Genomic DNA, 6166 nt, shown 5'->3' with positions numbered 1-6166 from the left:
GTCCCAGGAGGCTCCAGGCACTGACCCCACAGCAGAGATGTTGGATCCAAGAAGGGCTGAGTGGAGAGCACCATGGAGGGTGCCAGTCAGGATAAGTTTTTGGGTTACAAGGCCAGACAACTCTATCGATGCTCGTCACGTAGTCCTCAGAAATCCTCTATTGTAGCAGCAGTCAGACTTTGGAAGAGACATGGTGATGTTCCAGATTCTAGGCAGAATATTTCTGCACCTATTCTCGAAACTTTGTGTGTGGTGTTTTCAGACGTTGGGATAGGGTCCCCATGGGGAGAGAGCTTTAGCTAGGGTGAGGCTGTGTCCAGGCATATTTCCAGGGCAGAAACGACACCAGTCTTCTGAATTAGTTGGAAGCCTTTTGTCAGGGCACAAATGCGACTGTAGTCTTGTGTGGAGTTAAGGAGATGTATAGTGTTATGTGTAGGTTGAGGATTATGATTAGGGTGAGAGTTAAGCTTAGGGTTAGTCCCCAGGAGGCTCCAGGCACTGAACAAACAGTAGAGAAATGACTCCCAGAAGGACTGAGTCGGGTGTACATGTGAGTGTACCGGGCATGATTAGTCTTTGGGTTCAAAGGCGAGTCAATTCTGTGGGCCAATGGTTGGGTAGGCCTCAGGAATCCTCTTGGGCAGCTGCAGCCGGGCCTGGAAATGACATGGTGAGCTTCAAGGTTCCATGCCGAGTGAGCCTGCACCGCTTCTGGACCCCAGGCGCATGGTGTTGTCAGACATTGGATTGGGTCCCCATGGGGAGAGAGCCTTAGCTAGGGTTAGGGTTCGGACCAGGGACGTTGCCAGGGCCGTAGTGACGCTGCTCTCGTGACCTCCCTCGAGGGCTTACGTGAGGGCCCATGCAGCAAGGCGGCTCTAGTGCAGGTTTAGGGTTCCAGGCAGGCTTAGGTTTCGGTGGAGGGACCCGGTTCGGGGTAGGGTTAGGATTAGGGTTAGGTCCCAGGAGGCTCCAGGTCCCGAACCCACAGCAGGGCAGTGAACTCCCCGAAGGGCTGAGTTGAGGACACAAGGGAGGTTGCCGGTCAGGATCCGTCTTTGGCTGCCAAGGCCACACACGTCGATGGGCTCCTGGTCGAGGAGGCCTCCAGAATCCTCTTGGACAGCTGCCGCCTGGCCTGGGAAATGATATGGTGAGCTTCCAGGTTCCTGCCGGGTGAGCCTGCACCGCTTCAGGACCCCAGGTGTGTGGTGTTGTCAGACGTTGGAATTGGGTCCCCATGTGGGGAGAGTCTTAGCTAGGGTTAGGGTTCGGTCCAGGGACGTCGCCAGGTCGAAGTGACTCCGGTCTCGTGATCTCCCTCGAGGTCTGAAGTGAGGTCCCATGCAGCAAGGCGGCTCAAGTGCAGGGTTCGGGTTCGAGGCATAGGTTTCGGTGGAGCGTCCCGGTTCGGGGTAGGGTTAGGGTTAGGGTGAGGTCACTGGAGGCTCCAGGCGCCGAACCCACAGCAGGGCAGTGGTCTCCCCGAAGGGCTGAGTTGAGGGCAGAAGGGTCGATGACGGTCAGGATCCGTCTTTGTCTGCCAAGGCCACACACTTCGATCGGCCCCTGGTAGAGGAGGCCTCCGGAATCCTCTCGGGCAGCTGCAGCCGGGCCTGGGAAATGACATGGTGAGCTTCCAGGTTCCATGCTGAGTCAGCCTGCACTGCTTCTGGACCCCAGGTGCATGGTGTTGTCAGACGTTGGAATTGGGTCCCCATGGGGAGAGAGCCTTAGTTAGGGTTAGGGTTCAGTCCTGGGACGTCGCCAGGGGGGTGGCATAGGGGGATGGGTTAAATGGGTGATGGGCTAAGGAGGGCAGTAGTAGTGAGGATCACTGGGTGTTGTATGTAAGGGATGGATGACTACATTCTGTACCTGAAGCTGACATTACACTGTATGTTAGCCAACTGGAATTTAAATAAAAACTTGAAAAAAAGTAAAGAAATACATAAATACATTTAAACTAAACTAAATAAATGCATGTTAAAAAGGAAAAAGAAAACTCGTGATGATGTCAATAGACAGAGAAAAAGCGTTCTGAGAAAATTTGGTATCCATTTGTGGTAAAAATCTCTTTGAAATTCTGTGTAGAAGGGTCAAATCTCAGCATAACAAAGGCCATGTATGTGAAGCCCACAGCTAATGTCATACTCAGTAGTGAAATTGTGAAAGATTTTCCCCTAAGATCAGGCACAAGACAAGGATGCCCTAGATATGTGAAGGGGATTGGGTGATGCAGGCTTCTGGTTATGCAATGAATGAATCACAGATAGAAGATACAGCATAGGGGTCCTAGAGAATGGTACTGGAGTAGAGATGCATGGTGACAGATGATAGCTACACCTGTGTTAGCGTAGCAGAATGTATACTTTTGTCCAATGACTATGTTGTTCCTCTGAAACTAACGTAGTGTGTCAGCTATTCCCAAATAACATGTTTTTTTTTTAAACTAGGTAAAGGACTGAAATAAAAAGTTTAATGTAAAAGAACCTGTTAATGTCTAATCAACAAATGCAGTGAAGTTCCAAACTAGAAAGTCACCGTATCAAATTCTGTATCATTCCTATACACTAACCCAATTATCTAAGAAGAAGTAAAGAAAACAATCCCATTTAAAATAGCATCAAAAACAATAAAAATTATAGCAATACATTTAGCCAAGGAAATGAAAATCTCTCTACAGAAAACTATAAAACCTGTGTGCAGGAATGGAAGACATTCAATTTGGGTGAAAGAAAGGGGAGAACACACAAGTCAGTGAAAAGCCATCCCATGTCCAACTTTCGGAGGAATTAATACAGATACAATGTCCATATTACCCAAAGCCATCTAGAGATTCAGTGCAATCTCTATCAAGACTCCGATGCAATTTTTATGCAATGAGAAAATCATATCCTAAAATTTATTTGGAACCACAAAAAGACCCCATGTAGCCAACGCAAGAAAGAACAAAACAGGAGACATCCCCCTTCTTGATTTCAAGCGTCATTCTAACACAAAGAAATCAATTATGTCACTGGCATAAGCACACACACAAGACAATGGAACAGAAATTGAGAGCCCAAACTAAACCCATGCATCACCGTCACCTAGTATTCGACAAGGGAGTCAATAAGACACAGTGGAGAAGAGTAGTCTTTTGAATAACTGGTGCTGGGAAAATTGGATATTCACAAGTATAAGAACAAAGTTTAGCACCGTATAATACGCCACTCCCTAGAGAGTGAAAGGAAGAAATAGAGAGAGATGTGGTTAGAGAGAAACAGAGACAAAGAGGAAGTACAAGAAGGAAAGTAGAGACCTGGTCTGGAATGTGGACACGGTGAGATGGGCCAGGGGAGAGGGGATGTAGGAAGTGGCTCTGAGTGCTGGGGCAGAAAGGGCTTGTATCATGGGCATCAGAGTTCCATGGCCCCAAGACTCCAACATCCCTGGGTCCAAGTTCTGCAGAGGCCATTGGAATTGAAAGGATGGGTAGCCCTCATTTCTTCTGGAATTGTGAGGTTCAGCCTCACGTTCTGTCATGGAGAGGGATGTCTTGAGGGAGAATGTGCTGCTCTTTGGCAGGTAAACTCCATAGCCTGCCCTGTGGGGAGGTGTCCCAGGGCCATCTCCCTCACTGCCCCAGGCTCTGTTGGATTTCCCCCCTCCCCCACCAGCTGGCCTTCCTCAAGTTCTGAACCCAGGCATCAGGCATTGTGTTGCCCCCAGGTCCTGCAGTCTGGACCTGGCAGAGGTGGACTAGTAATATTGGTAAAAAAAAAAAAAAAAAAAAAAAAAATATATATATATATATATATATATATATATATATATATATATATATATATATAATATGTATATATTTTGGACAATAAGGTACACATCCTCCCTCTGGGACTAGCGGTGTGCATCCAAATCATAGGTTGCTATCCTCCTCTCCACAACCAATCTGAGGAATCCAGAAGGTAGGTGGACCCTTTCAAACACCCTAGTCTTCTCTTACATGAAATTCAAAGACATTTTCTTGACCCAGCTTTCTTTTAATTCTGAAGAGATGGCAATTAGTAATTGAAGGCATAATAGTCCTATAGGAAATTGACCTATATGACGGATGGACATTATTTCATCCATCCGTATCCCTAAAGCACATTTCATTGGAAATATTAGCCAAGGATACACACTGTAAATTCACAACTGATGTGTAGCTCCTTGTAAGTTGCATTCTGACGTTGTCACATATGTGTCATCAAAGATATTATTCGTGACTTTTCAGATAAGCTTTCAACACCAAGAAGGTGATGTTAGAGAATCTGGTATGAATGGAAATTCGCAGATTCTAAATGAGGAATGATTTTTCATTTTTAATGTTTCTTTTTTTGAGAGAACCCGAGCGGGGGAGGGGGATAGAGTGGGAGACACCGAATATGAGGCAGGCTCGAGGCTCTGAGCTCTCAGGCCAGAGCCTGATGCGGGGCTCAAACTCATGGAGTGCAAAATCCTGACTTGACTCAAAGTCGGACGCTTAACCGACTAAGCCACCCAAGCGCCCCAGGAAGGATAGTTTAGTGGCAAAGAAGAAGAAATTAAAGAGAGTGTAAAGGATGTCTATTTTTAATTGAAATATTGTTCACACATTTGTTGTGTTCGTTTTAGGCATACATTGTAGTCATTCCATATGTCTATACATTATGTTGTACTCCACCACAAGTGTAGCTATCCTGTGAAAGCATGCAACAATATTGTTACAGGATTGACTCCATTCCATTGGCTGTCCCTTGTATCCCTAGGACTCATTCACTCCATAGCTGGATGCCGATATCTCTCTCTCTCAAAGGTGTCCGTTCTTTATCTAACGTAAGTATTTTGGTGGTAAACAAAATCACCTCTTGTTCAGCATGTGCAAATCGGTGGTCTATTTTTCTGTGAATATTGCTTCATACATTACAAATGATGTCGTTATGTTAATAAATTCGGTTTCATTCTTCACTCACAAGAAAGAGAAGGAAAAGATTTTGTGTCCCAGGCCCTGTTTCTAAAACCTTCCCAACGAGGAGAACAGGCTTAGTTGCCCAGAGCACCTTCGGTCTCTCAGCGGAGCAACCAGGGCCTTCAACATTGAAGGAGTTCCCATGGTGGCCAGCAGAGAGAGCTCAAGAACCACAGACCCCCGAGGGGCGGGTTCCTCTGCTGGGCAGTGATAGCCAGCAGAGGGCGCACCATCTGCTTTTCTGACCCAGGGCACCTCAGAGCAGGAAGGGCTTCGATTGCTCTCAGAGGACTCAGGCCTCTGCTGGTGCCTCAGTACAGAGAGCAGAGCTGCATTTCCAGCAGGTTCTGCCACCCGCCCCAGGGGAGACCTTGGGAGCTTAGCAGCAACGTGGCATCTCCTGAGGCGCCAGAGAGAAGCTGCCTTGTTGTACTGAGTGCTGAGGAGGGGGCGCCGGGTGGCTTCCCTGGTCAAGCTGGTTGCTGAGCTGCACAGGCCTTTGCATTTTCTGGGCTGTTCCCGTGTGTCATGCCACCCCTTCCCGGACAGTTTTTGAACAAGACGTATTTTACTAAAGGACTTGTGGATGGCGGGGTCCCGCGACATCACCTCATAGATGCAGTCGATGGTTTGTTCCAGATCCAGGCTTGTTTCCGGGAAGGAACCCTAACAGAAATTCAGAAGCACGGGAGCTGCATTCAATTAGGACGTAGATCCATGAAATGCTCGTCTCACGACCTTCTAGAAGAATGAGCTGGGACCCATGTTCCGAGTCCTGCTGGAACCAGAGACCAAGGTAAGGGCACAAACTGTCCCACACATCATACATGCTTTTTTAAAAATTTCATGGTTATTTTTCCAACCTAGTGAAGTGATTGAACACTACAGAAATCCCGGTAGGTAAGTCTCATTCACCTTATGTTATCTTTTCATTTAAATTCCACTGAGTGAAGACACAGTGTAATATTAGTTTCAGGGGTCCAATAGAGAGCAACACTTCCACACGTCACCCGGTGCTCATTCCAGGTGCACCTCTTAATCCCCATCAGCTGCTTCACCCATTCCCTCACCTCGCTGTGGAACGCCTCAGTTTGTTTGCTAGTTAAGAGTCCGTTTGTCTCCTCCCCCCGCCCCTTTGTTTTGTGTTCTTGCCATGTGTTAGTGAAATCATTGGGTATTTGTCTTTCTCCG

This window comes from Puma concolor, unplaced genomic scaffold (assembly GCF_028749965.1).
Source record: "Puma concolor isolate L17-30 unplaced genomic scaffold, mPumCon1.1.hap2 unalloc_scaffold_45, whole genome shotgun sequence".
Lineage (NCBI taxonomy): Eukaryota > Metazoa > Chordata > Mammalia > Carnivora > Felidae > Puma > Puma concolor.
This window is presented reverse-complemented; position numbering follows the sequence as displayed.